Source organism: Thermobia domestica, chromosome 8 (assembly GCF_964235325.1).
Source record: "Thermobia domestica chromosome 8, izTheDome1.hap1.1, whole genome shotgun sequence".
Classification (NCBI taxonomy): domain Eukaryota; kingdom Metazoa; phylum Arthropoda; class Insecta; order Zygentoma; family Lepismatidae; genus Thermobia; species Thermobia domestica.
In genome coordinates, this window is record NC_137461.1 from 278887093 (window position 1) to 278903813 (window position 16721).

The window sequence follows — 16721 nt, forward strand, 5'->3', positions numbered from 1 at the left end:
TGCGAGCCGTATGAGCTCCTGCAGGGAATCGAACCAGGGTCTTTCACGTCAAAGGCACCTATGCTAACCGCTTTACCAGGAAGTAGCTAGGTAGTGTTCATATTTTATACATTTTGAAAACATTCACTTTTTTCATACAATATTGTTAATAAATCTGGCCCATCTACTATGAATATGTATGATTCGGAATTTACAGAAAAAAGTTAGTAGATGTTTCATGTCAGAAAATCAAAGTGATGCAGACAACCAAAGTGATGACAGAAAGTCAAAGTGATCAAGAATTAAAGTACAACAGGCCTTTGCAAAATTGGCGAAAGTATGTACTTAAAAAATTGACAATTCTGTGAATGTCTTACCTTTCATTGATAATAATTATGAGTAGTTCGTTTAGTATAATTTGCATATCAGTATCGGTGTAGGCGTATATATAGCTATCATAGTATACATTAGAACACTTATACCAGACAGTTTTGTGCATATTACATCCATCACATTTTCTATTTCTTTATTTATATGTATGGTGCGTTATCACCTGTAGCTATAAAATATAATTACAATTTTTTGTCTCAAAGTAATTGTGCTTAATTTGATATTTAATATTTAATAAGGGGTCCTACGGACGTCAAGTTACTGATTATGCACTAAAATTTCAGTACACATTTTGAGAATTAAAAGTAGAATCCAGTCACACGAGAAAAAACGGAGGTATTACAAAACATGGTTTATCAAATGAATTTAGTTTCATTATTACGTTTACGTCTACTTTATTAGGTAGATGTGAACAATTATACAAGGACTTCGAACTTGTCTTTAAATATAAATTATTATTTCACGGTAAGACACTTTATATATATAATTAGAATATTATATCTAGATCAGGGTGCAAAATTTTAGTCAGATGCACTCGCCAATTTAAAAATGATTGTCTCCAGTATCTCTCACGTACAAATTATAAGCGATCCTTCACCGCCTTTGGCTTGACAGCGAAAGATACGAACTTGCCACCTGGAATCTCTAACCAGGTAAAAAAAATAGGGTATCCGTAGCTGGCGGAGAAAAATAAGCAAGTCCTTTAGTATTTCCATTCCCTTTGGTTAAATCGCGAACATCTATATACGGTTGGATTACTTGCCTCTTTGAGGTCAAGGAAACAAACGTCGAGTTGATTTGAAGCCTCCATGGAGGCTAACACGCCTAACTGATATTACCTATAGACGACTTTGCTATTCTTCTTGGTTTTACGGTTTATTTGGTATCATCTCATACTTGGGCTTAGCCCACCAGGCAGTTTTCACTATGGCGGACAATAGCATCGATCATGGCAAACGCGCAATCAGCAAACACGCTTTACCAAGTATCATCCCTCGTCCTCCAGGTTGCTCCACTAAGGTGGAAAAACGCAAGGTACAGTCACAAACCACTTCTGGTCGTACCAGAAGTTCATCTCAAAGCTCTATTGCGTCTGTGGCTTCCCGCTCGTCGATCAAGCAAAGTTATTCTAACCGCTTGCAATTCTCACCACCTGCAAAGAAAGCACACACTACACCAGATAGAGTGGACAACCCTACGGACATGGAAACAGATTCTACTGCGGCTCCAGCTTTATCTCAATCAATTTACTCGTTTCTATTGACCAATTTCGATTCACGCTTCTCGACTGAGAAACAAGTTGCTCTACAACTACGCAAGTACCTTCCTCGTGCCTCACTCAAACAAATAGTCAAGACTAGGAACGGCTTTATTTTCAAAACAGAAGATTCAAACTTGCTCAGTACTATAAGGAACAAAGTACCTATAGATACCTTCGGCAAAGATGCTAAACTCACCAATCTCAATGCATCTCAACGCAAGCAAATACCACCACCTCGCCGTCCTCCTCTCCTTTCCGTGGTGATTCGCGGTGTTGATCCTTCTTATAGCGATGACGAGATTCAGGAGGAACTTACATGCGAAGGACACACACTCCAGAAGGTTATACGAATTAAAAATGCTGCAGGCCCCACGTACATTGTTTGAGTACTAACACCTTCTCAAACCACCATTGATTCTCTTCTGACTAATGGGGCATACATTTATAACAGAAGACACAGAGTTGAACCTTCACGGTCACCAGCACCACTACCACTTCGATTCGAAAAATGCCAAACAATAATCAACACTCTACCGCAACATGCCCAAATACCACTATCTGCGGCTACTGTTCTGGTGATCACTCAACTCGTTCATGTCCCAATCTACAACAACCACCGAATTGTCACACTTGCCATGAACAACACCCGACATATAGTTACAAGTGCAAGGGCAAACCTGCCCCTACCGAAGCTCACCCTGAGTACGTGGCACCACTACATATATATAACTATTCTACAGACGTTCCACATTCACTGGACTCTCCTATAACAGTGCGCAATATGCTTGCCTTTCTAACGCTTACTCTTCAAAATATTCAACCATTTCATCGTTAGCATGTCTTAAAGCAAATCACCCATGCAGCAAAAGAAATATTCCATGTTACATTTCATGCTACTTATTCTGGTCAAAATGTCTATTTTCATACAGCACCTTTGGAAACTATTGTCTAACCTACTGATCATGGATATAGTCTTTATATTTCTCAATATTAGATCCATTCGTCAGAATAAAGCTTTATTCGAAGCGCTGTTACTGGAAGAAAGAGCGGCAGTGTTTATCCTTAACGAAACCTTTCTCACTCCCTCCCTCACTTGTCATTTTTCTGGATATACACTAATTAGACAGGATAGCACCCTTCCTAGGAGGCGCGCAAATGGAGGAACAGCAATTGGATTTTCTCCACGTATTCCATCACGTCGACACTTTTGTGGGCTGCCAGATTTTCCTGAATATCTCATCATTACTTTATACTTTCGTAACATAGCCATAACCGTTGCTACAGTTTATATCAGACCTGGAAAGCCTCTACCTACTGCATTCGTGCAACACATTTCCGATAATTATAAGAGATTCATAATTATGGCCGACCTCAACATGCACAGCAGATCAGAAAGAGACAGGTCTACCTTTCAAACCTTTGTCACAACTCACACGACTGGTATCATTCATAATCTTCCAAAACCCACTAGGCCTGTATCACAAAGCACACCAGATATTGTCATTACTTCTGCTAATCTCGTTTCACAAATCCATATTGATGTTCTCGATCCATTAGGAAGTGACCATGTTCCGATCAAATTACAACTCAGTACTCGTCATACGTCTCAATCTACAGAATTTCAAAGAACTAGCCTCCGTTTTGACAAAGCCAACTGGGAATAATACAGAACATATCTCTCGGCAGCAGTAGAGCCTTTGCAACCTCCTACATCAGAGGACGAACTGTATCATGACATCCATACCATCACAACTTCAATCCAAGAAGCTAGTTCACTTTACATACCAGTAACTACATCAACGCCTTACCGACCAACATTGCCACCAGAATACCTCACATTTATCACTCGCTCTCGACAGTTTTATCGTGACTATCAACGTACAAAAAATCCAGAATCACTCCGTCATCACCGGCAACTTCAGAGGATGGTCAAGAATTACATTCGTGCTTACAAGCTACGGTGTTGGGTAAAAACCTGTAATTCCCTCTCTGACGTCACTCATCATAGCAAGTACTGGAAACGTTTTAATGCTCTGTGCGGTAAACATGCTAAAACACCATATCCATTATTAAATGGTGACTTACCTATACAAACAGACTCCGCCAAAGCTGACGCTTTTGCTGATTTTCTCCAAGACATCTTCACACCACTCAGTTCCACATATTTATATAGACATCCAGCTGACACAGTCAATCCATCTTCTCCTTCATTACAAGCTCATGCTCTTCATACTCTTCCGCAAAATGAACCTCTAACAGAGCCAATCACAGTTCAAGATATCAGTACAGTTGTTCGCAACAAAAGAAATAGTGCACCTGGCTTTGATACAATCACCTATCGCCATATAAAAGAAAGTCCGCTTTTATTGCTTAATTTGTTAGCCACGATTTTTACTTTCATTCTGCGAACTGGCTATTTTCCTGTCACCTGGAAAACTTCTAAGACGTTAATGTTTCCAAAACCAAAGAAACCTCCTGCCAACTTATCATCCTACCGCGCAATTCAATTAACGTCTACTTTTAGTAAAATCCTAGAACGTATTCTAGTAAGACGACTCCATGCATACATAGAAAGACGCCAGATACTTCCCATACACCAATCAGGATTTCGCCCAGGTTATTCGATCAACGATCAACTACTTCGTTTAACCACCATGGTAACACAACACTATAACTCGGTCAAACCATCATGTCTTGTATTATTTGACCTCGAGAAAGCATTTGACAGGGTATGGCACATCGCACTTATATACAAATTAACTCATTTTCGATTTCCTGTTCCATATATAAGACTGATATACAACTTTTTAATCGGCCGTCTGTCATATGTGTCAATAAATAACTGCCTCTCACATCCTATTTTCCTTCACTGTGGAGTACCTCAAGGATCGGCTCTGTCACCACTCCTCTATCTTCTCTATGTTGCCGATATGTCTCCACTTCCTGATAAAATTCACTTCTTTCAATATGCCGACGACACTGCCTTTCTTGCCCTAGGATCTACTATCCAATCCATCAACACTGCTCCACAGTTAGCAATTAACAATTTTCTTCGCTGGTGCGGCAAATGGCAGCTAACGATCAACGCCACAAAAACGCAGGCAATTGTCTTCATTCCACCGAAACGAACATCAATAGTCAGAAGAAATCCTAACCACCTGTCACTACAAGTAGACCAAACTCCCATCCAGGCACGTTGAACTGTAACTTACTTCGGGCTCACATTCGATAAACATCTCACTTGGAAACAACATCTTCAAACAGTCACAACTAAAGCCTACAGTAGAGTTAACTTATTAAAACGGCTCACCGGAACGTCCTGGGGACTAAAAGCGAACACAATTCTGAACACATACAAGGCCTTTCTACGGCCTGTGCTGACTTACGGACACGTTGCATGGATTGCGGCTACCCGAAAAATTTACGAAAAGTTACTAGTGTTAGAACGGCATGCTTTCCGCATTGCATATCGAGTCAAACTGCCTAGTCCCACAGCAGATTTGTACGACCGGATTCAGTTTCCTACACTTCAGTTTCATCTTGAAACTTTACGTCTGACATACATATGCTCTCGTTATAAAACCCAACACCCTTTACTTCTGAATACTATGCACCACTTAGCTCTCCATCCTTCTCCATCTCGATATTACCCCCCACCGCTATCGTTACTCTATACTCTCTACTGCTACACTCTACCCCCTGATGCATTAGACCAGGAGCTCCTCACAGACTATCAAGTTCATGATCATCTTCCACTCATATTTCCATCATTTGCTCGCTGAATCCATCTGCTACCAACAGGGCTCCCATTATCTACGTCGGAACCTCGATAAGCCCATAGGCGAGAAGATATCTTCGTCTGTCTGACCAACACTTATAGTGTTGCGATGTGAAGACACACCTCGCCTCATTCTTCATGCTCATCATTCACACTTTGTATAAATATGATATGCCTTACCACTAGGTAATCATTCTTACCATCATATTTCTGCTGTTCCAGTTCTGTACAATAATAAATTAATTGAAATTCCTCGCTAATTTCCTACCAATGTTAAGGATCGGAAAGATCCTTAAGACCCTAAAAATTATTATGATAAAGAACTTCTAGGAGACCATCACAAAATCCCTCAAATCGTCCATTTAAGTAATACTCTTCCCTAAGAGAGGGCGTAACCCTCTAAAAGGGTGCTAGTCATCATGACTAGTTATGAACGAACGAACGAACGAACGAGCGAAAGATATTACATCTGGGCATAAAATTTCCAAACCAGACAATTATATTCAGTATAACTAATTTTGAACTGGAAAGTTCATATACATATTAAAAGATGTATTAACTTAAGACTTCACGTTTGGGTAACGGTCTCTCTCTGCATTGAAGTACCAGATAACTATTGCAGTTTTCGGATCAAAGTCCTTACGTGAAGGGCCATTGATGGAAATTGTCAGCAAATCAACCAGAAACCACCTGAATACTACTCGCCAGCTCTAAATTTCTAGTCGCCAGTGGCGACCTGGCAAACGAAAATTTTAAATTCTGGTTTAAATTATATTTTTATTTTATTTGTGCATGTTATTGTAACTACTAACAGTTGTAATATCCAGTGGAATTGTTTATTTTTAGAACACTTACTGCACATGGTTTCAGATAATTTTTTCATATAAAATAAAATATTCGTTTGCAGGTATTACAAAGAGGGAACATTAAAGATGACATAATAAACAAAAATTGTAAATAGCGCAAAGTTCTAATATGTACTTAATGAGTTATAATTCATAAACATGTTATATTTGTTCATACTTTGTAAACGAAAATATAATTATGTACAAACACTAAGCTTTATATATAAATTACCTATGCACATAGTTTGAGACCCTAGACTCAAAGCATATATCATGTAGATATACTAGTAGTACAGCATTATTAGTGTTGTACCTAATTCACTTAAAATTTCATCTATTGCTGATTCTCAGTGCTGAAATCGGCAAATCAAAGGTATTGATGCATTCAAACTTCAAACGTAAAATGCTTTGAGGATTTGAAAGTGTTATTTTTTCTAACGAATTCTCAAGATGTATGACACAAAACCTGTTGGCGTGTACATAGTAGCATTTTGATCACTGCTTCATTCAAGTGTGGAGTTATTGTGAAAGTCTTTTGAAAAAAATGTAATTCCTTAAATGGGTGGGGAATGTTCTGAGTAAAATTTAACCATTGTTCATATTATATTACATAATCTTACTATTTTAATATGAATCTACATTTTATAAAATAACTTACCGCATTATGGTATTTGGTAAAAGTAAATTTTCTGAAGAGTTAGTAATAAGAAAATAAGTGCAGTGTCTGTCATGGTTAATGGAGAATTAAGTGACAGTTTGTAGTATATTAAGGTTGGTAGTTGTGTGAGATTAGCTTTTACGGAAAGTGACAAATATTCCTGAGTTTTACGGAGGGACCATTCCGATTGAGAAAGTACAAATTTTGTCGCAAAGCATGTCTAGAATGAGCAGCCAAATAGAAGTTTTAATTCTCGCACGAGAAGCGGTGCTCAAGCCACACTGACCAAGAGAATTTTTGAAAAAGTATTAGTTAATGTCATAATCGGCTAGAAATATGTTCTAGTAACGGGAACTTTACAACGTTCAGATGTGTGTAGTATGTGGATTGTAAGTATGTAGATTGACTGCGGCAAACAAGAGAGTAGAGTTTAATCAGCACTTATTATCAGGATGATTTATTGTGAGAATCAAATCATGTTAGTTTACTTAATAATTTATAGTGTTTTTAAGAAATACTTTCTTAATTCTCTTTTAAATTCTTTAAGCAAGGGTAAGTCTTAGATGTTCAACTGCCAGGGTTATTTGATTTTGTTGCCTAATTAGTTATACCAGTAAAACTTATTGGAATTCTGTTTTAGAATAAAATAGCTTGTATATTTGCTTGTAAGCCAACAAATAAATACAGCCCACTGAAGAACAAGGGGCATGTAAATATTGTGTTGATATCTTAGTAATTTGGTAATAAAGTAGATAAAATTCTTTAAAATGACGTTTTTCAATTAGTCCAAAATAGTTTATAAATTTACTTAGAATCGTTTTACTTAGAACATTCTTTCAAGATGTATTTTACTTGACTACAACTACGTAATTTCCTTACCATAAAATTTACTTCAACTATTTAACTAATGTATCTATTTGCAAGTTTTTCATTAATAAGTGCTTAGTGTAAGCCTTTCATGTCACTTTGGTACAAAATTAATTTCCCGACATAATTAATTCCATTATATTAGTGATTTGTTTCCCGTGTTAAACTATAGGTTTTACCTTCTATAGCATCGGGGTGAAACACGAGTTTAAACTCCAGGTTACTAATCAAGCAACTAATTTCAGTTGCATTACCTTTGTTATGATGAGAATAATATTGGACACACGCATTAAACTTACATGAAATAAACGCCGCAACGTAATTTCTTTATTTCCTTTACGGAACATGAATTGTCAACTTTTCCCTCTTTTCTAACCAAACGAAATTATATAAGTTACATTCTTTAGTTTGTATGCTCAAGAAAATAATGGGGAATATTTCCGGCCACCCAATAGAAAAAATATGATCAATGTTTATGTTAGAAAATAAATCTTATAGTTTAGGAAATAGTAGTATCTATTTTTGGCTCTGAAAAAATCAGATTTAGTGAATATAAAACCTTCTATCTAACGTAAAAATTTCTCCTTTCTCCCTTTGGAACTGGAATTCTCGAAAACTCTGGAACAGTTAATCACTAGTTGTTACTGTGAGGTAATATACTATATGTCACACATCGGACGTAAGCGAATCCTCACTATAGTCGTTATCTCAATAAATAAAAGACAATTTTACTACTATACATTGTTCTGTGCAATACAATTTTGGTTAATTTCAGTTAGTACTTTACGTACTGCACTTTATTCTTCGAACCTGAATACTGATATTAAATTATTTTCTGTCTAAAGAGTCGGAAATTTGAGTATAGATTTTTCCCAATAGAAGCGAAATTAGTCGAAAGCCAGGACATTGAAACACTTTTTTACTAATAGTTTAAAGTTTGAGTAAATATTTCTGATTTGCTGAAAGTTTGGGATTGAATAGTTTCTCAATGAGTAATATGGCTTCTTTTTTTCGATTTTGAAGTTCAATTTTCAAATAATGCTTTAAAGTGGATTGTTAAACTTCAAACGAGTGATATATCACTCTTGAAAAAAAAAAAATATAATGGGTCTGGCTAGTTTTCAACACCTCAGAAGTACTACTATTGAAATGTGAAACTGAAATAACAGCAAGAACAGGAAATGAGCAATATGCCTTTAGGAAGAAGAAAAATTTATGTTGTGGGATCTTGAATAAAGAGTTGAGAAACATTGTAAAAAAATGTTTTGTATGGTGTATAACACTGCATAGGATAGAAATATCACGACTACTGAAAACTTATGAATATTTCGGAATATATTTCTGAAGAAGAATTGATATAATTATGTCGAGCGGAAACGATTGACCTTATGGTGGAAATGGTAGAAAAGAAAGAAAACCGTTATATTAATCCTAGAAAGGTCGTGTTCTCTTCTGTTGTGTAAAGGACAAAGGGAGGGGGTCAAATTTGCCCGTGCTGGTTGTAAGTAGCTTTGAGAGCATTATACCTCAATTTGAGTTAACAAATCGAACTAAATTTCCAAAAACGAGCTTTCCAAGGAATTGCGCTCTTTAATTGTAAAAAAGAGCCTAGATACAGTGCGTAAAACTATATCTTTTACACCAAATTTCTGATAGTACTATGCAGGAAACCTATCTATCTATCTATCTATCTATCTATCTATCTATCTATCTATCTATCTATCTATCTATCTATCTATCTATCTATCTATCTATCTATCTATCTATCTATCTATCTATCTATCTATCTATCTATCTATATATCTATCGATCTATCTATCTATCTATCTATCTAAATATATATATATACGAGGGTCATTCGGAAAGTAAAGAACGTTTTGCGCTAGCGCGTGCGCGTGTTCCCCCACCCCCGCTGCCGCTGGGTTATTGACCTGGGCATGCTTTAGACTCAGTCTGGCACCAGCTGCGATCCGCTACGGTCCGTTATTCCTCCGCTGTGCGACTGTTAAATGTACGATACAATTACTGATCCCGCCAAGTGTGAGGTACGTAGTGTGATAAGATTTTTGAATGCAAGAAAAGTGCGTCCGATAGAAATTTATAGACAAATCACTGAGGTGTATGGAAATGTAATGAATGAAGCATCAGTTCGTAAGTGGTGCATTATGTTTAATGACGGACGGACGAATGTGCACGATGAGGAAAGCTCGGGCCGGCCTTCTGTTGTGACTGACGAACTCAAAGGAAGAATTGAGCTGAAAATTGAAGAGGATAGGCGATTCACTATTGATGGGCTGCACGAATTCTTTCCAGAAATTTCAAGAACTTAAGGAAGCTGTTAGTGATTGGTTCAACAGTTTGGCGGCAACTGTTATTGCCGAAGGCATAGAAAAACTTGTACCACGGTATGACAAGTGTTTAAATTTACACGGCGACTGTGTCGAAAAGTAACTTAAGTATCACATAGTATGTAACACAAATTTAGCCTGTGTATATCAGTTATTAAAGTGTTTATACAAAAACGTTCTTTACTTTCCGAGTGACCCTCGTATATATATATATATATATATATATATATATATATATATATATATATATATATATATATATATATATATATATATATGTAGTGTTACTAAATAAATATCATGGTTTCTAAGTCCTGATAATGTTTACTACATTTAACCAACAATTATAAGCAATAGAGCAATTAGAAAAGAAAGTCAAACAGCTTTCGCTAGAAGTGTTCGATATGAATCTTATTCTTTATCACGACACAAATCGAGTCGATAAGCATGTTCTTCCCAAAGCTGTGTTTTGAGTAATTTTTCAAAATACTGCTCCATTTTAGATTGGAGGTCAGCTTGTAGCGGTCGTTCATACACTTAATCCTTTAAGAATCCCTAAACGTATTAATATCCTTCGCGTTAGATATGGTGAACATGGAGGCCATGTGAAAGAAGCTTTGGCATTCGTCCCATTTCGGCCAATTTAGTCGTCTGGTATAATGTCCTTCAACCAATCTCTAATAAGGGAGACAGGAAACATTCCATTTCAAGGAGATCTTTGTAACGAATGTTCGCTACTTTCAGTTTACTAATTCCTTAAAATTTACTAACTTGAACTTCGATTCCCCCAAAAATGAATGATTTGCGCATTTGTGATTCATAATTCATAGGGATAGGTATTTGCCAGTTTTCAATAATGAAAAAAATATAAGAAATAAAATAACAAGTGCGCTCGAACATAAATTACCAGTTTAAGCGTAGGTTAAGTTTAATTATACCGTAGCAATTATAGCATCAATTATGAACAATACATTTTATCTGGAGTGATTCATTTCAAACGAGAATATCAACCCTAAACATTTTTGTGTTATTTGCATCTTACTTGTACAATACGCCATTATAACTTCAAAAATCAAAAATACGCCATTATAACTTCTAGAAATAAAAATTAACATTCTCTTAAAGGTCTGATAGCACTAGTTTTGATTCATGAAGCACGTTATAATGTCAAGTGTTTAGTAAATGGATGCCTGAAATGAAGCAATGGAAAGAAAGTAGTGAAACTAATAAAAAGTCAAAGAGGTCGTGGTGTGTAAAAGCTTTATTATGTATACCTTAAGGAAATTCTACCTAAAGGCTAATTCTCAACTAACAATAAAATTATCTCAATGCGTAGCTTAACCCCTATTTGTTGTCCTAAATTATTTCGTATTCTTTTCTCGTGGGGTCTCACAGACCCCAATATCGTAGACTATATGTATATTGAAAATTACCAATAACAATTTAATATTACAATTTATAATGACCATCTTAGACTGTATCTGTATTGAAAATGACTACTAACAATTTACTGTTAAATTTACAATCACAACTAACTTAACCTAACCCAATATCGTTGATTGTATCTATATTGAAACGCACGCCTAACAATTTACTGTTACCATTTACAATGACCACTAACCTAACCTAACCTAACAATTTATTATTTTGCTTAATAATTATTTAAAAACAAAATCCTCTTCTATTTTACAATTTAGTCTTTATTAATGCTCAAAATACAATTTCACACTTGGTACATTTGAACCTATTTCTCATTATTAGAAGAGAACTACGTTTTTCACGTTTATTTCATGTTGCAACAAATAACTGCTTGGTGCTCTGCACAAAAATGTTTGTTGCGTTTTTCACAAACTAGTCTACTTTCTCTGTCCTTAGGGGGGCGCGGTGGCTCAGTGGTAGAGCGTTCACCTCTGGTGCTTGGGGTCCCGGGTTCGATCCCAGCCCCCGCCAAGTGAACTTTGTGGTGGACAAACACCGTGCTCGTGGGTTTTCTCGGGGTTCTCCCGTTTCCTCCCACTTTCTTCATTCCACCATTACACTCATCTCTCATCATCACCGTCTCCTTTAGTCTAACCGGCATAACCGTGGGACGTAAAACTTAAAGATTTCATTTCATTTCATTTTTTTTCTGTCCTTCTTCCTATCACAAAGATGACAACTCTTTCCTCTGTTTGCAGATGACGCTAAAATTGTTGAAGTCTTTTCAATTTTGAAGATTCCAAAGTGTTTCATTGCTTCAGTCACTGATTTTTTTAACCGTGCTGACATCTCGAACCTTCGCTGCATGTGAGGTTTTACCATGTCCTCGACAAGGCTGGTTAAAAATTTACGCCTCGCATTGAGTTTATTCCATAAATCTGGATTGTGAATTTTGAAAATTATAGATGCATTCAGCGCAGAAGCATCTACCATATTGAAGAACACAGCTAATGGCCACCTTCTTGTTTGCCGTTTTGTTGTGAATTCTCTCTCCATTAGGTCAAATTTATCCACCACCCCATTGGTCTTGTTATTTCTGGCTTTTTCTTACCTGTGTCAGATACAGCGGTATCATGATGCTGCGTGCTGAGTAAAATCATAGCTTTGCTTCTCTTAGGTGCATAACTTACGATCGTTAGGTCTCCGTTGAATCCGAAGACAGATGTCAATGGACTACGAGATTTACTAGGTTGCAAATGTCCTGGATTTCACGTTTGTTCTTCTTTATGGTTCCAACAAGAGTGAGATTCTGAGTTAGCAGGAGCTGAGCAAGTTCAACACTTGTAAACTAATTTTCCATACTAATGTTCCTTTCACTTCTGAACAAATGTTTTGAAAGTTTCATCACAAAGTTCTGAGCCAGATTCTTCTCCACAGTACAGAGCTAATATTTTCGTCTGTTATAACAGTTCCAGGTCTCTTAGGTTCAGACATAATAAAGAAGAACAAATAATTTCATCCGAAAAGCTAATTGTTTGGAAAATCAATTAGGCATACATACACTACAATGATTGCTTACAAGGAGAGACGAAAACAGCGGTCACACTGACAAATGAAGAAACTCTTAACATTTTCTTCTCAGATTGGAAGAAATTGCGATCAGCTAAGGTTTGTTATACACGACCAAACTTTCTGTTTACTTTGCATGCATCAAATTCTGGATACGCGTATTCCTAATTCAATCAAATAACTTCACCTGTGGATGCAAGGTATATTGATTTGTAGATAACACAGTCCCGTCTTCTAAATTGTCAATGATAAATTTGTGAGTCACACGAAGTTACGTCACTCCGCAATTTTACAGTGATAATGTAGAGGGGAGGACTGTGCTTCCTACAAATGAATATACATTGGATTTACCGGTGCAGATATATAACTTGCCTAACTGAGGTACGGCCACTTGGTCGATTTGGTGGTAAACTAACACACATAAATACGCTGAAAGAAGACAAACGTTCTCCCAACAGCCTTGTTTGGAAACATTCTGTGATTATTAGAGTAAAAGAAAAGTGAAAATCACAAATTTATAAATTGTCTTTTCCTAGTACTTTCCCCCTTGCAACAGAGAGTGCCTTAGCACCATTAATCAGTGACGGATCTAGGGGGTAAAATTGGGAGGAACCAGATTCCAGTCTATGATAGGTATATCATGAGTTTACGCAAACCATTTTAATTTGAAAAATATATATAAATAGTTGCTTCAATTGTTTTTGACGTTCAAAAATTTGAAGAGGCCTGGGCCAGCCAGCCCCGGCTAAATCCGCCACTGCCATCAACAAACAAGTACGTACTATTTTGAAATCATTTTACATTAGGTTAATTGTCAGAAAGTCTCAGTAATATATTTTAGAATTTCTTCATAACTATTAGCAAACTGACTCCCAGTTGGGGTCACACAGACCCCACGACAGAAAAAGCAGGGTTGTTTACAAATAAGTCAGATAATTATGGCTTAGGCGAAAGAAAATTTGTTATAATCATAAAATATACTGTAAAATTGAATTTCTGAAGATGTCAGAAACGTACTGTGTTTTAACTATCAAAATAAGGAAATAATCGAGCCGTATGATTCCTTGGGGTCTGTGAGACCCCACGACATAAAACTGGGGTTAAATGATATTATTGTAAATAGCGACTAACCCATTCATAGTAGGTCTACGTCCTATGGCATTTTACTTATAAAATGTCGCCTGAAGATCCTAGCAATCTTTTTCTGAATACATATTTTCTATTTGAAAGTTTCCTCTTGCATTATTATCATTAGTTGAGACGGAACTAACGTAGAAAATTTCCTTGAAGCACTGAATATTTGCCATAACAAAAATATTTAAGTAGAAGCTGTATACTGATTTTAACAATACCTAAAACCAACGTTCATACGTGCATGTTGCTTCGTTTCTTTACAAACCATTAATATAGACATTTTAATATACATCCCATAAGGTATTAAGAAATAAAGCCGAAAATAAGTAGTTCCTATGGGTACAAAACATTTAAATCCAATGGTGACCAATGTTCTGACTGTTTTGAAATTTTCCTCATCTACAAATATCATAATTTTGCAAATAACGTAGTTATTCTCTAGGTGTGCTATTGTGTAACTGGAATTCATTAAACTCGCAAGTAGTTGACTCATTTACTAAACGATTTTATTCTCAATAGAACATTAGTATTTTGCTATATACCCCAAAATAAGAGATTATAAACAATTCGTTTCTTAGCAACGAAGTATGTATACTCGATTTTTTTTAATAGTTAAGGTCATTGGGTTTACACAACAGATATTTTGTACTATAATAATAATTAGTAGTTATCACACAAAGATTTAATCAGTGTGAATACTGCGTTTCGCAAGGTTGTCACGAAGAACAAACTGCCACGTTATAAATAACATTGTCTATGTTAACATATATTACGAAATGTGAAACAAACCATACATTTTCATTTGGCTGCAATTACGTATATTGGCGGCAGAACATAATTTATTATCAATGATACCTAATCCATCCAATGTTGCATGTTATACATATGTTATTGTGACATATATATTCGTTTGATATGAAACATGTAATACTTTAACTAATTCTATATACTTTGGAGTGAAATATTAGAAGCTAATTTTCTTATTAAAGGGTTAAATATTTGACAATGTTGAACTTACAAATTGCCATTATTAAAGACAAGCAGTTGAACATTTCTACTGTGAATGTTAGAGAAAACTTACTAGTATACACTCATCAAATGGACAAGCGGTTCTGGTTTTAATCCCAAGTCCAATGAGCTTATGGTAGGAAAAATTGAGTCAGAATATTTTTTATATCACATTTCTCCAATCTTGATCGATTCGAAGAAGTTTGAGTCGATAGGTTTCATTTTAATCACGATCTTCATCAAACGCTAATCCGTTAACTAAGAGATGAAACGTAAAAGTTTGATTTCTAGCACATCAAGTTTGAGAAGTAGTGTATTAATATATGTAACGCAACGATCGTATTAGAGGCAACGCCCAAAAAGAAGAGAGATCAAGATCTAAACTCATCCATGCACGGAATATTTAAACTATACGAGCAACCTGAATAAATACCTAACGTCCCGATTTCGTAAGGATTGTGCGGAACTTCCTAAACGACTTGGTGTTTATTAGCAATTGGGATCAAGCAATGCAGAAATTTATGTTTAAATGCTGTATATTTCTGAAATATCAGGGAGATAAATATCTCTGTAAAGTTGTTTATTATTCATAACATTTGATATGATTAATAATAATGCTTTGAATTTCCAAGTTTTCTGGTGTCTCTGTGTGATTGAATATAACACCATTTGAAGACACGTCCGAAATACCTATTTTATTGTCCATACCTCTATCTGCTTCCAATCACTTTTGATTGACATGTATACGAAGCGGATTGTTTCTTTGAAACATCGGAGAGAAGGCATGTTTCTTCTGTGAAAACAAATTTATTAGCCACAACAATCCATGAAATCTTCAAATTTTGCAAGTAGTGGAAGCAAAATGCTTGCGTAATAGTTAGAAAAGGGAAGCTTATGATAATAGATTATATTATTATTATTATTATTATTATTATTATTATTATTATTATTATTATTATTATTATTATTATTATTATTATTATTATTATTATTATTATTAACTACTATAAAAATGTACGACTAGATGAAGACATTCACAATCCACAGTGGGTTAATTAATAGAAGTGCTCAGAGTTCAAAATTCGACACTTCGGTTCTACTATGGAGTAAAGTGAACATTATTTGAGTAAAGTGAACATCATTAACACAGCATTGTACAGATGTTAATTTTTATCATGTTTACAATACTGTCATGCCGGGATTGTTTATCATCATCTCTTATTTTGTCTTAGCTTGGCCAACGCTTGTACAAGTACGGCTTGTTTCACCATCAAGGATGCATATAGAGTGCAACTAATTTTTAAACAAGATATAATACGTAGGAATGACAACGAGTGTTGCTAGTATTGTTGGCAGGATTCTGTTATAATAGTAGATTTGATGAATCCTCATATAAACATTTTAGACTTTGCTGTTATCATACAGTTAACTGCATTGTCACGCTAAATCTTATTAGAAGCTGAAG